This window comes from Pectinophora gossypiella, chromosome 28, assembly GCF_024362695.1.
Source record: "Pectinophora gossypiella chromosome 28, ilPecGoss1.1, whole genome shotgun sequence".
Taxonomy (NCBI): domain Eukaryota; kingdom Metazoa; phylum Arthropoda; class Insecta; order Lepidoptera; family Gelechiidae; genus Pectinophora; species Pectinophora gossypiella.
Genome location: NC_065431.1, coordinates 4,952,135 through 4,973,562, shown reverse-complemented (window position 1 = coordinate 4,973,562; position 21,428 = coordinate 4,952,135). Strand labels below are relative to the sequence as shown.

Genomic DNA, 21,428 nt, shown 5'->3' with positions numbered 1-21,428 from the left:
CGGCCACCGGGGCCCTACTCCTTCGAATCCCGGTGGGGACAAATCACTTTGAGATCCCTAGTTTGAGGAGCTCGGTGGCGCAGCGGTAAACGCGCTCGGTCTGCGATTGTTGAAGTTAAGCAACTTTCGCAAAGGCCGGTCATAGGATGGGTGACCACAAAAAAAAAGTTTTCATCTCGAGCTCCTCCGTGCTTCGCAAGGCACGTTAAGCCGTTGGTGCCGGCTGCATTAGCAGTTGTTAATAACCACCAATCCGCACTGGGCCCGCGTGGTGGTTTAAGGCCCGATCTCCCTATCCATCCATAGGGAAGGCCCGTGCCCCAGCAGTGGGGACGTTAATGGGCTGGTGATGATGATCCCTAGTTTGGTTAGGCCATGGCAGAATCACCTCCGTGGTCCAGTAGTTGAGCGCTGTGCTCACGATCCGGAGGTCCCGGGTTGGAATCCCGGTGGGGACAAATTACAAAAATCACTTTGTGATCCCTTGTTTGTTTAGGAAATTACACGCTGATCACCTGATTGCCCAAAAAGTAAGATGATGCGTGCTTCGGAAGGCACGTTAAGCCGTTGGTCCCGGTTACTACTTACTGATGTAAGTACGTAGTCGTTACACGAGTCATGTCAAGGGCCTATGGCGGCTCAATAATAACTCTGACACCAGGGTTGATGGGGTTGGTAATGCACCTCACAACCCACACGATAGAAGAAGGCTGATCACCTGACTGTCCGAAAGGATGATGATCTGGGCTTCAGCGGGGTGCTGTTGGTCCCGGTTATTACCTTTCAAGACTCCGATACCGACCCCGCCGGCGTGCGCGACGATTTCCCTCTATAAAAAAAATGTTGCTTGATATTTGGATCAAATTATGTATAGAATTATGTTGCTACCTATATTGCTTCTCTTTATTTTGATCAGAATAATAATGGGTGGGAGACGTGCTGTGCTTCGCTGTAATAAAATGTAACTTTTCTGTCCACAGAATTTGTTGCGGATTGTTTGTAAGTAAAACCCATTATTTTATTTATATATTATGGGATGTATGAAAGTGTAGGTGTATGAAAGGGAAGAGCCGTGGTAGCCCAGTTGGTAGAAAGCTTGCCTCTCACTTTCAGGTCGCAAGTTCGAATCCAGCACAGGCCTAAACCAATGAACGTCGAATTTGTTTTCGAATTCATCATAAATTATTATCACGTGCTCAGCGGTGACGGAAAACATCGTGAGGAAACCCACATTCCGAGAAGTGTATTTTCGGAGGTATGTGACCTAACCTGTACTGGGCTGGTTTTCCCTTCGCGGGTTGGAAGGTCAGACAGGCAGTTGCTTCTGTATAAACAGGATCTGTCACATCTTCAGGTTAGGTAAGCGGACCCTGTGAGAAACGGGATAATGATGAATAGCTGATGAATAGCTAGTTAGATCATGTTGGTATCACCCTCAGGCATGTTGTCTTAAATATTGTACCGGGTGAGAGCGCTCGGCGCTCCCCATTTGTCCGGCCAAGTAGTTAATGCCATCTGCGGCAAATCTACAATAAGTCAAGTGAAAAAAGGGATATGCTCGTGAGTTTATGTTATGTTAGATGGTGTTGGATAACTGAGATTAGTGATATTTTTGAATCTGAAAAATAGACTTGCCCATACAGAACACCGACCAAAGGAAAGGTACTTACAGGATTGTTGAATTTGGTTTCTTCTGACCCCGGGGTGCTCTGGAGACTGCTAGTGCACTTTCAGATTAAGTTTAAACAGCACAACTTGAATTAATATACTTTTATGTTATTTTAGAAATTTCTTGTACAGAAACGCGCGACGGTGGTAGTCGAGTCAACTTTATTTTTTTCTTTTTTCGTGGCTTGGGGTGGCGGGAGTTTTTGGCGCGAACCAAAGGAGTTTTTGGAAGGGATTCGTGGTCGGTGTCCTAACAATGATGATTGCAATTATTATGTTCGCTTTCAGTGTCGCTGTCTCGCGTTCATCTTGCAACACTTGTTGCTGATATGCTTCTGGTTCTGGGTGTGCTTCTCCCTCATCAACCTGTTTAAGACTGCTGAGATGACCTTCGATAAACGACACGCCGTGGTGCCCAAGACTATCAGATACCCCCAGTTTCAATGTAAGTTACAACTCGACAATATCTGCCAAAACTCGTAATAACTCATCATAACTCGTTATAACTCGTCAAACCTATTCCTTAACTCGTTAAAACTCGACAAAACTCGTCAGCGTGAAAATTATTAACTCACACAACAAACAGGTTCTGCTGATATTTTTTTGATTCTGTGTGTGCTTCTCCCTCATTAACTTGTTTAAGAGTGCTGAGAAGAGATCTCTTTAGAAAAACGACACGCCTTGGTGCCACCACTATCAGGTACCCCTTTCAATGTAAGGACAAAATTCACGAAGTGTCGTCAAAAAAACTCGTCATAACTGGTCAAAACTCGCCAAAAATCGTCAAATCTCGCTGAAACTCGTCAACTCGTAAACTGTCTTTTCATCGTTTCGCCAGATCACCTGACCCAGTTAAATGCTGAAGAAGTAACTGTCAATCTGAAACTCCACGGACCTTTCATACCTTATCTGCAGCAGAACAGGGAGTACAATGAAGACATGATGTCAGGTATGCATTACCTTGTATTGTCCTGTATTGCATGACCATGTTTTAACAATTAAATGGATTTGTATTTGCGTGAAGCTTCAATGGAATCTCTATTAGTTTTATGACGTGGATGGGAAGAAAGCAGCTGGGGGTTAAAAATGCTACATCGAAGAAATTCGCCTTAAAAACCAGTATTGCTATTTGATATTTTGTTGCTATTGCGCCCCTACCTTTATATGCGCAAATGTCATATTGAAATATTGTTTTTTATATGAATTGCTTCGGTGGCCTTTTAATCCCCTGATCTCTTTCTGTGCTTTTATTCACTAGCAGTTTAGCATAGGATATACCAATCAGTCATCTACGATCCAAACATAAATTCAAACTGTTTTTATCCTTTTGGTATCAGGTGCTCACAGGGAATACGTGTTTATTTGCACTCTGGAGAGGTGGACGTACCAGCCACCACTGACTAACCCTGTCTTGTACAAACTGAGGAAAGCAAATGCCACACACGTTGACGTAAGTACACTAAAGCATATAATTAGGAGTAATAGGAGGACTACGTATAGAACGGGAATTCTCCGCTCCCCACCAGTGACTGAGCTAGGTTTACCTCATTCCCCTCGGTCTTACTTAAGTCTTATAGGATCCGGACATCCATATCGTGAGTTTAACGCTCTGACAACTAGGCTACGGAGGCTGTACTACAAAAATAAAAAAATGTTTAAAACGAACAATATTTATTTTTCTTCCCCCACTATTTAAAAAAACGATCTATTCATTTTGTCATTGCAGACTTCCCCAACGGCTTTAGCTAAGATAATGATGATCAACGACACTGGAACCACGCATAGAGAACCGCTAGATTACAACAACTACCCACGTAAAGCGCGGCTGTCCATTCCAAAGACGACTTTTGAAAGTACAGCTGCTAGCTCAGTGTTCTACGCGATAGGGTTCAGTTGCGAGGAGGACCAGGAGAAATCTGTGCCATTTAGGTAAGATCTCGTCTAAACTAGTCAAAATCAAAACTCGCCAAATCTCGTCAACTGGTCAAAGATACTGGACGAGTCTAATGGAGTCGCTAGATCATAAAAACTACTTACCTTAACAAGACGCGGCTATCCATTCCGAAGACTTATGAGAATACTGCTCATTGTTCTACGCGCTGTAGTTAATCCATTTGCGATGAGGACCAGGAGAAATGTGTGCCATCCAGATAATATCGTCAACTCGGCAACTCTCATCAAAACTCGTCAACTCTCCTCAAAACTCGTTAACTCTCACCTAAACTCGTCAACTCTCGCCAAAACTCATCAAAGCTCATCAAATTTCGTCAAAACTGACATAGACTTTTGAGTGGTGTATGGTTAAGTACTTGCTTACCCACGTATTTTTATTGCAGTATGGAGTACAGGGTGGACCCTATCAGCATGAGGACCAGGGTACTGCTCGGTGTGATACCGCTGATTGTGTTGGTAACACTCGTCATCTTAAGGGTGAGTTTGTTGCTATGTTTTATTCTGCACTAGCGAGCGACCCGTCCTGGCTTCGCGCGGGGGAAAAATAAATGTTCTCATTTTTTAAAAATGGCCTCTGTAGTCCCGTGGTTGAGCGTTGTGCTCACGATCCGGAGGTCCCGGGTTCGATTCCCGGTGGGGACATATCACAAAAATCACTTTGTGATCCCTAGTTTGGTTAGGACAATACAGGCTGATCACCTGATTGTCTAAAAGTAAGACGATCCGTGCTTCGGAAGGCAAGTTAAGCCGTTGGTCCCTGTTACTACTTACAAATGTAAGTAAGTAGTCGTTACATGAGTCATGTCAGGGGCCTTTGGCGGCTCAATAGTAACTCTGATACCAGGGTTGCTGAGTTACTCCACCTCACAACCCACACAATGGAAGAATGTATTTTATGATTTTTAATATAACTCGTTTGTTGCAGGTGAATCGTGGCGTTGCTGCTTACTTGGCCATGACTACTGCACTTGCTGCTTACGTGAAGACCGGGGCAGAGGTTGAGGTAAATAAATAAAACAAACAAACAAAAAAAACTTAAACTAAAACAAACAAAGTTTAAAACAAAAAAATGGAACGTAAAATAAACTTTTTATAATTATTTTTATTATTTGTATAACCATTGACCTCGTAAGGTTTGGACATGACGAAAAATAACATTAAGACGACCGCGACGGCTGCACGGTTATGCCTTTGCCTTTCCCCGAGGGGATAAACAAGTTAAAAAAAAGTATTTTTTTTTTTGGTTATTTTGTCCGTAGGACAGGCAAAGGAATCATAGCTCATACAGCCAAGTCTTGTGTTATATTTATTTATTTATTTTTAGTTATAAAATTCATAGAAGGCCTAAACCAAGTCTGGCGTAAAAAAAAGTAATATAATTATGTCAATACTGTCACTTTTCACCTTTTGATGAGAAACAATGAGCTAGGATTACATTCTTTTAGCTTAAATAAGGGTCTTTTCAGGCGTCGTTCACCAAAAACAATATAGATGGCGTTGTCCAGTTTTAACGTGATAATGGTGCTAATTCCTATAAACACCATCTAATTTTATTTTAAGTTATATCTGTCATTTTCTTATCCGCCGAAAAGGAAGCGGACGGGTAATCGACAAGCATAAAATTTATGGAACACACGTCAATTTTAAGCACAAATCTAAAACAACCGTCTAAAAATTTTACATTGGCCAATAACCCGACAGAATTATGTTGGCAGCATACGTCAATCGGTTTGCATACCAGCGAGATACCTTTTGATTCGCCCGGGTCATTCATTTACTCATTCTTCCTAAAATTAAGAGCTATCAATCATCCGTCCCTTTCCTTTTCGGTGGGTAAGAAAATGACAGGTATAACTTAAAGTAGGAGGTGTCTGCAGGAATCGGGTCATTTGGATAATTACCTATTTTCTCATTACTCTGGTAGATAATTTTTGCAAAATACATTGTAATGGCAGAAGCATTATATTATAAAACTAATTGTTGCTTGATATTTGGATCACAAAATGTATAAAATTATGTTGCCTTCTCTTTATTTTGACTAGAATATGAAATTGTGCCTGGGTGTAATAAAAAGGGTCATCATTTATGTTAAGTAGGTACTTACCCAAAAACAAAGATAAAAGATGCATATTATGTCTGTTATCCATGAAATTAGAAGTTTAAATTAAGAAAAAACTTAACAACGCCATCTATCGTGTTTTTGGGGAACGTCGATTGGAAAGTCCTACCCTTATGTATTTTTTTAGGTTAATCAAACCGGCCAATGGTTGAACGCGGATGTAATACTATTTGTGTTCGCGTCAATGTTGATAGTATCGATACTGGCCGAGTCGAGACTGTATTCGTGGTTGGCCTGGCATTTCCTGAAGGTAAGAATGCTGAGCGAATAATTTATGCTATAAGTTTACTTCTATAACAGCCTCCGTTGTCTAGTGGTTAGAGCGTTAGGCTCACGATCTGGAGTTCCGGGTTCGATTCCCGATGGGGACATTGTCGAAATCACTATGAGACTGTCCTTTGTTTGGAAGGACTTTTCAGGCTTGAAGACGTTAAGCCGTTGGTCCCGGCTATTAGCCGTAAAAACACCTCCACCAACCCGCATTGGAGCAGCGTGGTGGAGTATGCTCCATACCCCCTCCGGTTGATTGAGGGGAGGCCTGTGCCCAGCAGTGGGACGTATATAGGCTGTTTATGTTATGTTAAGTATACTACGCAATAGAAGAAAAAGATTGGAAAGGCGCATTTTGTATGAGAACCGCTGTCGCCGGCAACCCCACATCATGGCCTGAATCATCCCTCAAAGTTTTCGTTACGATGTCACTACTGAAGTGGTTGGTTAGAGTTTAAACATGTATTTTGGAGATCCCAAATACTACAATTTAGGTATTATAAAAGATCATCTTCTTCTTTGCGAGTCGATGGAGATCGATATAACACCCTGTATATTATTTTTTGTGTTTTCAGTTGACAAAACGCGAAGCAAGGATCCCGTTGCTGTTTCTCAATGTGGTGACGGTTTTATTCTCCGTTTTCTTCAATAACACCTTCATTGCTCTGTTTATGGCGCCTTTGGCAATGAGGTAATTTTTATAGAAGTTACTGTTAATCATAATAATCATAATCATTTATTTGCTTCATCATCATCAGCCCATTAACGTCCCCACTGCTGGAGCACGGGCCTTCCCTATGGGTGGATAGGGAGATCGGGCCTTAAACCACCACGCGGGCCCAGTGCGGATTGATGGTTATTAACGACTGCTAATGCAGCCGGGACCAACGGCTTCACGTGCCTTCCGAAGCACGGAGGAGCTCGAGATGAAAACTTTTTTCTTACTCTTACTAGCACTTCCTCATTTGTAACCCTTTCTGTCCAACTTATTCTTTCCATCAATAAGAATTCAGGAATTGGCCTTTGATAGACTGGAATGGAAAAATGCTACACCGACAAGAGCGTGGCTCTTAAATTGATGATGATGGAATTTATTATATAATCTCTTCACCAGGGTTGATGAGGCAGGTAATCCTCCCCCTTTACCATTGTATATCTTTCTCTCTTTCATTCTTTCAGTATGTTGGAGCTTCTAGACCGGAATCCGTATCCTGTCCTTCTTAATCTGGTGATGTTGACCAACATCTGTGGGAAGGCTTACGTGGGGACGTTCATCGTTAGGGATATACTTATCCACACAGAGGCTATAAATACGGTAAGAATGCTGCAATAAGTATGCTAGCATAAATATACACACACACGCTTACACGCACGCACGCATTAACGCATGCACTCATTAACGCATGCACGCATTAACGCATGCACTCATTAACGCATGCACGCATTACGCATGCACTCAAGTACACAAATCACGGTATGTACGGTCACGAGTACTTACTAACATGTATACACTTTGAAACCATGTCACATTAACTTTTTTGACAAATTAAACCGTAAGTCTCATTAAATATGAAATATGATGGTGTGATAGGGTTCTTAAGTGGGTATATGATATTGCTCATGACTGTACACAAAATCATAATACTTGCGTATTGGGGTACTGTCAAAATTCACACTTCAATTTAAAGTGACTGTGGTCCGACGGTTCACCAGCTTGCTTCTCTAACGGGGAGCGCCAGTTCGAACCCCGGCACAGGACTTGCACCAATGAGTTATTAATTTATTTTAAACGCGGTTTTCACTAACACAGTTGACTCGACCATTATAGACGGCGATACGGCTCACCGCCGTTGGTCTAACAGAAAGTTCGGTGAGGTGTAATCATAATGGATAAACTTGTTGAAGGTCAATGTAACATTTTTAAATTTACGTCATTTCGCAAGGTGTTATGGCTGAGGAGAAGAAATGACAAGAAACTGCAACAGCAACACATCTTTTTAAAAACCAATGAGGATATACATTACAAGTTATTTAATAACTAGAGGAACACATTCAATACCAGACATTTTTATCATTTAGGTAGTCATTAATCTTATAATAAGCTTTTTTACATAAATACGGTGTGGGTACTTAGTTCATCGTGCAATGGGCCCTAATTGAGATATAGTGGTGTGCTTCTGCTATCATGTTGTGAGGTGGAATACCAACCTCATCAACCCTGGTATCAGGGTTATTATTGAGCTGCCAAAGGCCCCTGACATGGCTCATGTAACGACTATGTACTTACATCAGAAAGTCGTAACCGGGACCAAAGACTTACCGTTCCGAAGCACGGATCATCTTACTTTTGGACAATCTGGTGATCTGCCAGTAATGTTCTAACCAAACTACGGATCACAAAGTAATATTTGTGGTATGTTCCCACTGAAAAAAACAAATACTGAGAATTATTGAGGACAGAAGAGGCAAGATGATTGGACACCTAATAAGACTCTCTCTCTCTCTATTTAAGAGCTGCGCTCTTGTCGGTGGAGTAATCGCCATTCCTCTCTTCTTCCCGCCAAATCCTTCACCTCCCGATACGACACGACCTGCATCTTCTTTTTTTCCTCTCTTCCCTTCAATTTTTCCTTCTATAATGTTTGTAATAAATGAATCGTGTCGTATCAGGTGGCCAATCATATTTCCTCTCCGGTAAGACACGACGAATTTATTAAAAACATCATAAAAGGAAAGCTAGAAGGAAAGAGAGGAAGGGGAAGACCAAGAAGAGCTTATATGGAGCAGATTAAAGAAAAGGTTAACGTCGTGTCTTATAGGGAAGTCAAGGAATTGGCCTTTGATAGACTGGAATGGAAAATTCTACACCGACAAGAGCGTGGCTCTTAAATTGATGATGATGATGATGATGTTCCCACTGAGATTCGCACCTGAGACCTCCGGATTGTGAGCCCAATGCTCAACCACTGGACCAGGAATACCGAGTACAAACTCTGCTCATACCGGCCTTTCGTTCTGGCCATCATCATTTAAAATTACGAAATTCTCATTCCATTCCGCATTTCCTTTCATTTTACACTCTTTTGACTCACTGCATCCCCGTGCTTCATAAAAACAACAAGTATATTACACTGTTTGGGGCCGTGCCCTCTAATTCTTGATTCTTTTGTGAAGTGTGTATATTGTGAACTATGTATATTCCTATCCTGTTTGTGAAGTGTTTTTGATAAACTGTATATATTCCTGCTGCCTGTTATTTCTAATTTATCATCGTTATCACCAATCACTCCCCTACTCTGCCGGCACGTCGGGATACCATATCCTCACCACCCAGCGTGCCGCAAGCTTATGATGTCTTTTTTTTTTTTCAGAAATTAGGCTTGAACAAGATCCTGGCAGCCTGTATAGTCCCGGCTTTGATCGTCGCGTTCGCCACCTGTCTGGTGTGGGCAGTCATCTACGCGCTTTGCAGACCACAGGTGTGGAGGGAGCGAATGGCGAAACTAGGTTTGTGATTTCTCCAATATTGAACAAGTTTACGCCGTTATTATCGTAATTAACACACATAATAACGGGTTCTTACCGCGTTTACAGTAGGGATATGAGACTCCCGATATTTCGACACTGTTGCAAGCACCTACCACTGGTAGGTGTTGTAAAAAGCTTAAAACGGCCTAATGTGGTGACAAAACGTGAGGACACAGTGAGTGCGGTTTGTCGTAGTGAGTTTGGTGCCGAGTACAGATGGTTCCGAACATTCCGATATCAAATATCTACATAAACAAGCGGCAAAGAAAAAGTCTGCCCGTAGATAATTATGGATCTACCTATTCCACTCCAATCTCATCAGTCATCCCGTGATCATGGCACTTGCAACAGTGTCGAAATATCGGGAGTCTCATATCCCTACTGTAAACGCGGTAAGAACCCGTTATTGTGTGTGAAGATTCATGGTATCCAGTGGGGAGAACCCTTCAGGTCGCAGTTTCGAACCTACAAGACTTTATTGGTGCTAATTCCTGTAAACACCATCTAATTTTATTTTAAGTTATATCTGTCATTTTCTTATCCGCCGAAAACAAAAGGGACGGGTAATCGACAAGCATTTAAAATTTATGCAACACACGTCAATTTTAAGCAATTTTTAAGCACAAATTTAAAACAACCCTATAAAAATAGCATTGGCTAATAACCCGCCAGAATTCAGTTGACAACACACGTTAAACGGTTTCCATACCAGCGAGATACCTTTTTGTTTCGCCAAGGTTATTCATTCATTTACTCATTCTTCCTAAAATTAAGAGCTGTCAATCATCCGTCTCTTTCCTTTTCGGTGGATAAGAAAATTACAGGTATAACCTAAAGTAAAATTAGGTGGTGTCTGCAGGAATCGGGGCCATTGTTAATTCTGTTTTTATTTGTGTTTCTGAAATTGTAAAAATCAAATATTTGTATGCATGTTGAATACACTGTGCCTCAGTATTGTATAACATCATTATGTACCGTATTCACACAAATAAAAAAAAATGTTTATTTTCAGACAACTTAAGTCCATAGAGTGTTAGTAACAATACCCTTCTTCTTCTTCTATCGTGTGGATTGAGAGGTACATTACCAACCTCATCAACCCTGGTGTCAGGGTTATTATTGAGCCGCCAAAGGCCCCTGACATGGCTCATGTAACGACTACTTACTTACATCATTAAGTAGTAACCGGGACCAACGGCTTAACGTGCCTTCCGAAGCACGGATCATCTTACTTTTTGGACAATCAGGTGATCAGCCTGTAATGTCCTAACCAAACTAGGGATCACAAAGTGATTTTTGTGATATGTCCCCACCGGGATTCGAACCCGGGACCTCCGGATCGTGAGCCCAACGCTCAACCACTGGACCACAGAGGTCGTCAATACCTACAACAATACCCTTAAAACTATGTTATGTAATGAATAAAGGTTAGGAAAGGAACTATGTTATGAATAAAGGTTTACTTACTTTACTTACTTATTTACTTACATACTTAGTTACTTACTTACTAACTTATTTACTTACTTACTTATTTACTTACCTACTTACTTATTTACTTACATACATACTTATTTACTTACTAGAGATTGAACATGAGTTAGTGCTGTGGAAGCGGCTGCACGGAATGATCCCGGACATCAGCACGAACTGGCACTACGTCAGGGATAAGATACGGATGGAGCGGGCTGCCCTCAAGAAGGAGTTGGAGAAAGAAGAGGAGCTACCCAAGCCGGAGTTCATTGAGCGGAAAAGTGAGAAGTACTTCAAGGATATATATTACGAAGTGAGTACAATAGGTCAGGTTCCAACTAGTAGAAAATGCACACCGTTACTTTGTGGCGTCTTTCGATCCTACTTAATCTACGGAGAGCACACGATGCTTAATTTATTCTTTTACAGACGGCTTCAATTTGTGTTTTCCAGTTTACTTTGTTATCAATGTACACACCTAAGAATTTTGTGACCGCAATGTCGTCAATTTGTACACCTAGGTATTTAATGTCCAAAATCATATTACTATTATGTCTCTGTCTAAAATTCATTACATTTGTTTTATTAAGATTCATTTTTAGATTATTATTATTATTGAGCCAGCCCATTACGAGTATGTACATGTTAGAGTTAGATTAATGTCGGAAACTACTATGATTACTTCTACTATCAGACTCGCATACACTAAACTCGTATACTCACACATTCATATTGCTACTTAACACACACCCTTCGCTCTAATGATTGGATTTAAGTTTAATTTTAAGTTTTTTTTTGGCAAACTATGCGCCAACTTCACATGTACCCATTTTTTTACGGTTTCCCAAGATACAGGCTCCGCCTAGTTTGGGAACCTCTGTTCATTTGGATATATTTTAATATAAGTACTCATCCTGTTTTATGTGCCTCATTTGAATTGTTTTCTGGTAATAAAAACATTTACATTTTCATTTTCATTACCAACAAATAAAACAGTACTGTCATCAGCAAATAATGTCATCTGATGATTTGTGATGGCAGGCAGATCATTTAAGTATGTAAACCAAAAAGAGCACAGGGCTCAGAACACTGCCCTGGGGGACCCCATATTTTTAATTATGTTTCTTCAGTTTTCGTAGTTGGACAAATTTTTGTAACTTCTGTGACGTGCTTACGATCCGATGGCTTTTGTTCTTAATGTAACAAGAGTTATAATAGTATTTCGTGCCATCCAGTGTTATCCCCCTAGAATCTCCATTTTACCCCTAAGGGGGTAATTACCCCCAGGTTAGGAACCACTGCTGTAGATGGGTTTTGTTACAGGTCCGTGTCTACAACTGGTTCCTGGTGATCCGGGTGCTGATAGCGCTGGCTGGGTTCGTGGTCCTGACCGTCTTGTACATCTACCACCTGGACATCAAGGCGTTCAACCAATATGGTGAGCTGGACCAGTAGCACATTCCGGACACTTCATACAAAACACCTCGTTTTACACAGACACTACACGTTGACGTTATCATACACGCGCATCTGTGTGCGTGACGTCTGACGCCTATACAAAAAGTAATCAGTGTTGCCCTCTGGGTAAATTTTCACTGAATCCTGGCCTTTTTTGGTGAACTGCGGCACCCATATGGGTGTATATACAAATGTATATACATTTGTGTTTTCTAACTAAATATTAATTTAATGTGTGTATATTTTAATGTTGTACATGTATAGTATATGTGTGTCGTAGGTTATACCTAAATAAACTTTTTTATTATTTTTTTTTCTATACGATTGAAGACTGAAGTAAGACTGGGGTGAGGTAAGCCTAGCTCAGCCGTTGGTGGGGAGTGGAGAGTTGCCGTTCTATACGTAGTATTATGTCTTATTCTATGCCTTAAGGGTGTAAGGACTTTCGCTGAGCAACAATAGATGTCGTAAGTGTAGCGGTGATCGAAATCATTATTTTTGTCATAGATAAACTAAACTATACGTAGATGAGCTCTACACCTTTTTATATTAAGTATAAATCCTTCCTATTTTCTTCAGGTTTATTCTAGGTCTGAAGTTGCGTCCTCTTTTTGTGTCAACTTTTTTAATAATAAGTAATAAATATAACATTTAAGTAGGAAGTTGACAATAACTTCAGACCAAGAGTAAAAGTTGAAGAAAATATAAAGGATTTATACTTAATATTTTTTATTGTTTGTAGGTTCTCGAGACCTTGAAGTAGTGGCTAAAAGGTATAGAGCTCATTAATTTAGTTTATCTAACATAACATAAACTTCCTATATACGTCCCACTGCTGGGCACAGGCCTCCCCTCAATCAACCGGAGGGGGTATGGAGTCTCCACTACGCTGCTCCACTGCGAGTTGGTGGAGGTGTTTTTACATCTTACTTTTTCGGACAATCTGGTGATTCAAGCCTGAAAGTCCTTACCAAACAAAGGACAGTCTCACAAAGTGATTTCGACAAAAATAATAATTTCTTTCTCTTTCTTTTCTTTTTCTTCTATGCTGTTCTGGGAGCAAATAAAAAACATAGAAAACGTTCAGCTGCTTGTCTTCCCGGGCATGTCGTAAAAACCGACAGAGGGATTGTGTCCTCTAACATGATGGACTAATGTTATGGGCGATAGGCTGATCCCTTATCACCATAAGGTTCATCATATCCAGCTTACGACATCGTGTCAACAGTGGCTATAAGTTGTCTTTGATTACTTGTGGCTCTGCCCACCCCACTAGGGATTACGGGCGTGAGTTTATGTATGTAATAATTTCTTTCACCGAAAGGAATGGCTACACTAACGCCATCTATTGTCGCCGAGCTATGGTCCCAACACCCTTAATGTCCTTTTCAGGTGACATGAAGATAGGCTTCATGGGCCTGTATGCGGCGCTGCTGCTGTTTCTTCTTCTTCACTCGCGTGACTTCGAGCTGTTGCTGAAGAGGGTAGACTGGCAGGCCATACTGATCATCATGGCGCTCGGCGTCATTACTTCGGTGAGACCTTTATTAAAACTAGGAACCTATAGGGCTAACATACTGATAGGTATTGTCGTAGCCAATGATAGGTATTTGTTGTGTAAGGAGAGAAATAACACACTTGTGATTCGTTAGACGGCAAATTGCAACTGGTTTATTGTAGGCACATACTCTCGATCCGCGCCGGGCGCAAGGTATACCTATACTATAACTATGCATACATACACACACAACACACACACACACACACATATAACACATACGCAACGTGATAAAATTTTGTCACGGTAATTTTATCGATTCTGACGATATAATTGTCGTTTTGTCGATTGGTGCTAATATGTGAATTGTGAACCCGAAGAAGTCATGTCGTTCTGTCAAAATACGAACAAAATCACGTGCCACGTATGTTAGGGGAAAAACAATTTTATCCAATATTTATTGAATCAATCGATGCATGTTAGCTCTGCTGGTATAGGATAGTTTCCAACTAGTCAAATCACTTACTAAGTAAATATCAAAAAAACAAAATTATTAAAAAAAAAGTACGCTAACAACAGACCACCTCAGTGGTTCCAGAAGACATTAGTGTTTCAAATGTCAGATCCCACATGCTTGCAAGCAAACTGAGCGTGTAACATTCCTATCACACCTAACAAACGACCTGATGACCTTGAAGACCTGAACCGATTTCCACCAAACATAGCTAAGAACACTTTCGACTGATACACCTTTTAAACAAAAAAAAAACCGCATTAAAATCGGATCATCCGTTTGGGAGCTACGATGCCACAGACGGACACATACACATTTACACACACACACGCACACACACACACAGACACGTCAAACTTATAACACCCCGTCGTTTTTGCGTCGGGGGTTAAAAAAGAAAACACTTTGTTGTTGTTTGCTTTTTCTGGATATTTCCAGTCGAAATACTAACGCTATGAAATACTTTTTATAGTCACTGTTGTACATCGGCTTGCTTCTCAATCGGGGAGCACCGGATCAAACCCCGGCACCAGTCTTGCACTAATGAGTTATTTATTTATCTCAAGTGCAGTTTTCACTAACACAGTTGTCTCGACCATTATAGACGGCGACACGGCTCACCTATCACGTTGGTCTAACAGAAACCTCGGTAATGTGTGGGTACTTAGTTCACCTTGCGATGGATGTCTGACTACCCCAATTGGGATATAGTCTAGAGCATTATGTTTTTTTTTTCAGGTATTTGTGACCTTAACCGGCCATATGGATGACTTCTTGTGGAAGATGTACGGAACCACCGCGACTGGCTCGCGCAAGAGAAAGGTTCATATGATGTTTCTACAAATGGCTTCTGTAAGTATAATAATACCTCTTGGCTGTTGCAATTTCTTGTCATTTCTTCTCCTCAGCCATAACACCTTGCGAAATGACTTAAATTCAAAAATGTTACATTGACCTTCAACAAGTTTCATCATCATCATCATCAGCCCATTAACGTCCCCACTGCTGGGGCACGGGCCTTCCCTATGGATGGATAGGGAGATCGGGCCTTAAACCATCACGCGGGCCCAGTGCGGATTGATGGTTATTAACGACTGAAATGCAGCCGGGACCAACGGCTTAACGTGCCTTCCGAAGCACGGAGGAGCTCGAGATGAAAACTCTTTATTTTTTGTGGTCACCCATCCTATGACCGGCCTTTGCGAAAGTTGCTTAACTTCAACAATCGCAGACCGAGCGCGTTTACTGCTGCGCCACCGAGCTCCTCCAAGTTTATCCATGATAATTACGTTGAATAAATGATTATGATTCTGATACTGTACCATTTTTATTGCAAATAAATGAATTATGAAGGAAAACATCGTGAGAAAACCCACATTGCTTAGAAATGCGTTTCGGAAGTAGATATGATATGATCTAACCTGTATTGGGCTGGTTTTCCCTTCGCGTGTTGGAAGATTTGACTTCATCGATCCTAATACGCCGCGTCACGTAGAAAAAAAACAAATCAAATATACTTTATTGCACAGAACTAAATTTCAACAACCGGACATAACACATGAATACAGTACAATTTGGGCAGCCTTATTGCTCTAGAGGAATTCCCTCCAGACAACCACTACCAGGAAACAAAATTACGTTGAATAAATTTAATGATTCTGATTTCTGATGTTTTCGTTTTAATTTTCAGTTCACATCGGTGGCAGGAGTCTTCAACGAGCACACAATATCCGTCGTCATGCTGGACACTATCCTGACTTTCTCCATCTTCAAAGGCTTTGATGCGATCAACGAGATATTGGGGGGATTCATCCTGGTGACTGGTTTTTGGGGTGAGATTCGTAACATATTCTCTGAACTACAGGGTGTTAGTGACATCGTAACGAAAACTTTGAGGGATGGTGCAGACCATGATGCTGAGTTGATATCAAGAGGAATTTTCCGTCGCAAAGTATGGAAATGAAAATAAAAATCCAGTCAATCCAGTGGTTCGATAGCGGTAAACGCTGAAGGGTCGGTATCAGTGTTAAATACATACCATTATACATCATCATCATCCCCCTAGCATTATCCCGTTTCTGACAGAGTCCGCTTACCTAACCTGAAGATTTGACAGGTCCGGTGTTTTACAGAAGCGACTGCCTGTCTGACTTTTCAACGCGCGAAGGGAAATCCAGCCCAATACATGTTAAGTCAAATGCTTCCAAATGCATTTCTCGGGAATGTGGGTTTCCTCACGATATTCTCCTTCACCGCTGAGCACGTGATAATCATTTATGATCCAAACATGAATTCGAAAACAAATTCGACAATCATTGCTTCAGGCCTGTGCTGAATTCGAACTTGCGACCTCAAAGTGAGAGGCAAGCGTTCTACCAACTGGACTACCACGGCTCGGGATGGGGTGCCAACATACATAAGTAAAAATAAAGTGGTTGAGCGTTGGACTCACGATCCGGAGGCCCCGGGTTCGAATCCCGGAGGGGGCATATCACAAAAATCACTTTGTAATAAACACGAAAATCCGTAGTTTGGTTAGGACATTACTGGCTAATCACCTGATTGTCCGAAAGTAAGATGATCCGTGCATCGGAAGGCACGTTAAGTCGTTGGTCCCGGTTACTATTTACTGATGTAAGTGAGTAATCGTTACGTGAGCCATGTCAGAGGCCTTTGGCGGCTCTATTATAACCCTGACACCAAGGTTGATAAGGTTGATAATTCACCTCACAACCCCCACACGATAGAAGAAGAATGCCTTCGGGCAAGTCTGGGACCAAGAGCAGGCTCACGATCTGGAGGTCCGGGTTCGATTCCCGATGGGGACATTGTCGAAATCACTTTGTGAGACTGTCCTTTGTTTGGTAAGGACTTTTCAGGCTTGAATCACCTGATTGTCCGAAAAAGTAAGATGATTCCGTGCTTCGGAGGGCACGTTAAGCCGTTGGTCCCGGCTATTAGTCGTAAAAACACCTCCACCAACCCGCATTGGAGCAGCGTGGTGGAGTATGCTCCATACCCCCTCCGGTTGATTGAGGGGAGGCCTGTGCCCAGCAGTTGGACGTATATAGGCAGTTTACGTGAGCTCAGATACTTAAGAAAAATGTGCCTCTCTGTGAATTAGAATTTAAATTTAAGTAATTAATTTAAATTCTAATTCACAGAGAGGCACATTTAAACGCCTCGAAATGTTCGTGTACGCGGTGGCGTCCGGAAGTCGGGTCGCACCTTTCCCTCAAAAATGTGCGAAGGGAGCGATGGCTGGCTTTCGCGTCAACTCGTGATCGGGTGCTGCGTATGTGGACAGGCCTGCTTCTGTCAGGGAGCTCATAAAACACTGTTTCTGTGATAAAGTCACATAAACTCTTTATGTTTCACTTTCCTTCCACCGACTGTAATTGGAATACCATTGTATTTAAGTCTATAAATTATGTAATACAAACTGGATTAAAAGAAAAGAAAGGAAAACATGAAACAGTAGGACTAGGGCCCTGTGCTGGGAGGTTTTCTGGCCACGTCTTTCCCTCAGCGTTACAGATTCCGATGTGGTAGTAGTTTTACAGCTTGTTACATAATATGTAATTTAATTATGTTTGACGTTCAAAAAGCGCTAACTTTGTAAGCCAATTTTGAAAAATAAATATTTTTTTTTTATGTTATGTTTATGTTATGTATTTTTTTTTAATTTCAGGTAACGCGTCCCTTCTGGGTACGTATGGGAACCTGTTGGTAGCTGGTTTCGCAGACTCCCAGGGTTACAGGGCCAGGTTCTTCCACTACATGTGGTATGGTATTCCTATAGCCGTAATGAATGTCGGTCTATTGTATGTCTATATAGGATTCTCATATTTAATCTAAGCGTTTTAGGTTCAGTCGGTCGCACTTTGTCTGCAGGAATCGGGGCCAATGTGTAAGTATTTTAAGTTTAAAATTGTTATTTAGTAGATAAGTATCTAAGGAAATAGGTAAGTAATAGTAAAATCTATGTTTTGTCATAAAACAAATGTTAATTTGATTATAAATAATGTAAGGAAACTGACTATTTTATTAAGAAATAAATATGATTTTACTTGAGTTTTGTTCTTTTCTAAACATCTATCTTCAACCCTGGCTCAGAGCAATGTCTGAGAAGATTATATTTGAAATAATGAATCGACCCTAGTGGGTTGACAGTGATAAGCGCGGAGTGAGGGAAATCTTCGACCACGCCGGTGGGGTCGGTATCGATAGTTTTTCCCACTGATCGTATTGATGGTCAGACTAATCTGACCAACGGGAAGTTTTGTTCCCGTTCGTTAGATCTGGGGCCTGTTTAATAAAACTTACAATTGTAAATTACAATGACAATTTGATGTAGGTACATTGCGGGGTGTGTGATCACGAAAATTTTGCAGTTTCATATTAGCTACGTAATGAACATCAAATTGTCGTTGTAATTTACAATTGTAAGTTTTATTAAACAGGCCCTTCACGAAGCCACTGACAATGCCGTAAGCGTGGCCAATTATTGGTCAGCAAAAATTAGTATCGATCGCCATCGACTCGCAAAGAAGATTAAACAGGCCCCTGCTCTGAGAACCTTTGTGTACAAAAATGTTGATATAGGTGCTAATTCCTGTAAATACCATCTAATTTTATTTTAGGTTATATCTGTCATTTTCTTATCCGCCGAAAAGGAAAGGGACGGGTAATCGACAAGCATAAAATTTATGGAACACACGTCAATTTTAAGCACAAATCTAAAACAACCGTCTAAAAATTCGCCCGGGTTATTCATTTATTTACTCATTCTTCCTAAAATTAAGAGCTGTCAATCATCCGTCCCTTTCCTTTTCGGCGGATAAGAAAATGACAGGTATAACTTAAAGTAAAATTAAGAGATGTCTGCAGGAATCGGGGCCATTAAATAGATAAGTTTTGTAATAACTATTTTCAAAAGCAATGGCTAGAAAAGACTGATTTAAAACATACTTGGTCTTGTTTCGGGCAGATACATAGAACAACTAACTGTAGCCCTGAATTGTTTGTTATCGCCAGCTGATTGGCCGGCACTATGGCTAGAGACTAGAGTAATCGGGTCGTCGGGATCGTATATTACCAATTGTTCCCGGTAGTCCCCTCTACGACCCTCGCGCGCCGATACTTTTCAATATCGTCCCTAAGCGAAATGTATTCGGAAGCCGAGAAGGCTTAAAATAAAATGTAAAAAATCTCTACCAAACTTAAACGTCGTGATCGTTGTTGCCCAGAATCCCCCTTTGAGCGGGATTGGACAGATTCCTGACCTTCCAACCCGCGAAGGGACAACCAGCCCAATACAGATTAGGTCCTTACATACCTCCGAAAATTGCATTTCTCGGTATTGTGAGTTTCCTCACGATCTTTTCCGTCACCGCTGAGCACATGATAATCATTTTTGATCCAAACATGAATTCGAAAACATTCGACAATCATTGGTTTAGGCCTGTGCTGGATTCGAACCTGCGACCTTAAAGTGAGCGGCAAGCGGGTTACGACTGCTCCGAACAAAGCAGAAAGAATAAAATACTTATTACAAAAACAAACTGCCAATTTTAAACTTAGTGATTACATTCTCTTTGGCCAAACTCAAAAACAAATGACGGTTGACGGAACTGTCAAAAAACCCAAAAGACCGAAAGGAAAGTCGCGATTTTCTCCAAAATTCTCTGGTTTTATGGTGGAGAAGATCGATCCAGAATGAAAGTCGTGAAGTACTACAGTCAGAGCAGTGTCGACCTGCGTGGCAGCGACCTGGTGTCGTACCATGAGGCTCACAGGAGCCGCAGTGTGGCCGGGATACAGCTGCAGGACCCAATCGACGACATCGGCTACGGGTATCAGGGCAAGAAGCCTTTGCCGAGTAAGTAGCTTACTGACTCAGGCCGGGACTCCATCAGAGCGGACACAAGACATGGACTATCTGCTTACTCACATCAGTAATTCGTAACCGGGACCAACGGCATGCCTTTCCAAGCACGGATCATCTTACTTCCGGACAATCGCGTGATCAGCCTGTAATGTCCTAACCAAATGTCGCATACATAATCATGTAAGGTCACGAATTATCTGAATTCTGAATCAAATTCTTCAACTGTCTTCATCCTTCTGATTCGGTCCATCTTAAGTCCATCCAATTTGATGTCCACTATTCTGTATCTGCTGATTTCGTACTGGGTATCATACATAACACTAAATTACATACAATACAATACAAAAACGCTTTATTGCAAAACACAACACTAAAACCAATTACAAATGTGACAAGAGAAGTACAATCGGCGGTCTTAGTGCTAAAAAACTTACATAAGGTGAATAAACTTACATGACTACTGTTCAAGATATCCCAGCATCTCCACCATATCGCGGACCTTATATCATTATGTATGGTCCGCGACACCAAACTAGGCTTCACAAAGTGGTTTTTGTGATATATCCCATCAGAATTCGAACCTGGGACCTCCAGATCATGAGCCCAACGCTCATCCACTGGATCACAGATGCCGTCTAATGGGATAGGAGTGTGGCGGACCCAACTAGTTGGCCAGCTAGTTCCGCCCACATGCAACAGATGGCGCCACATACAATAATGCTGCCTGGAAGCAGTCGTGAAACGCGATATCGAAGTTTACACAGCAAGACGCATATATACAACTTCCAACATAACACCGCTGGATCGTCGATCCCTATTCACACTATCAATTTGTGACTAGTGGGGTACTATGCTCTGTTCCATACCACGAAAAACATTCTTTGGCGGCAGCACACCCTCGCCACAGGAGCCTACAGCGGCTATGACCACCAGGGTTGATGAGATCGGTCCTCCACAATCCACACACAAGAAGATTCATTTCGTCTGTTTTTTTTTTCAGATAAGTTCCCGTTTGAACGGGCGGCCATTGGCAATCCAATCACCGCGCCAGCTTACGCCG

At 41.5% G+C, this 21,428-nt stretch overlaps 1 long non-coding RNA gene across 1 annotated transcript; it reads left to right on the top strand.

The window, feature by feature from the left end:
- Positions 1-5,147: 5,147 nt before the first annotated feature.
- Positions 5,148-19,312, top strand: LOC126379324 (uncharacterized). Its single transcript, XR_007568317.1, has 2 exons — positions 5,148-5,180; positions 19,122-19,312. It is a non-coding gene; the product is annotated as an uncharacterized LOC126379324 (long non-coding RNA).
- The last annotated feature ends 2,116 nt before the right edge of the window (positions 19,313-21,428 follow it).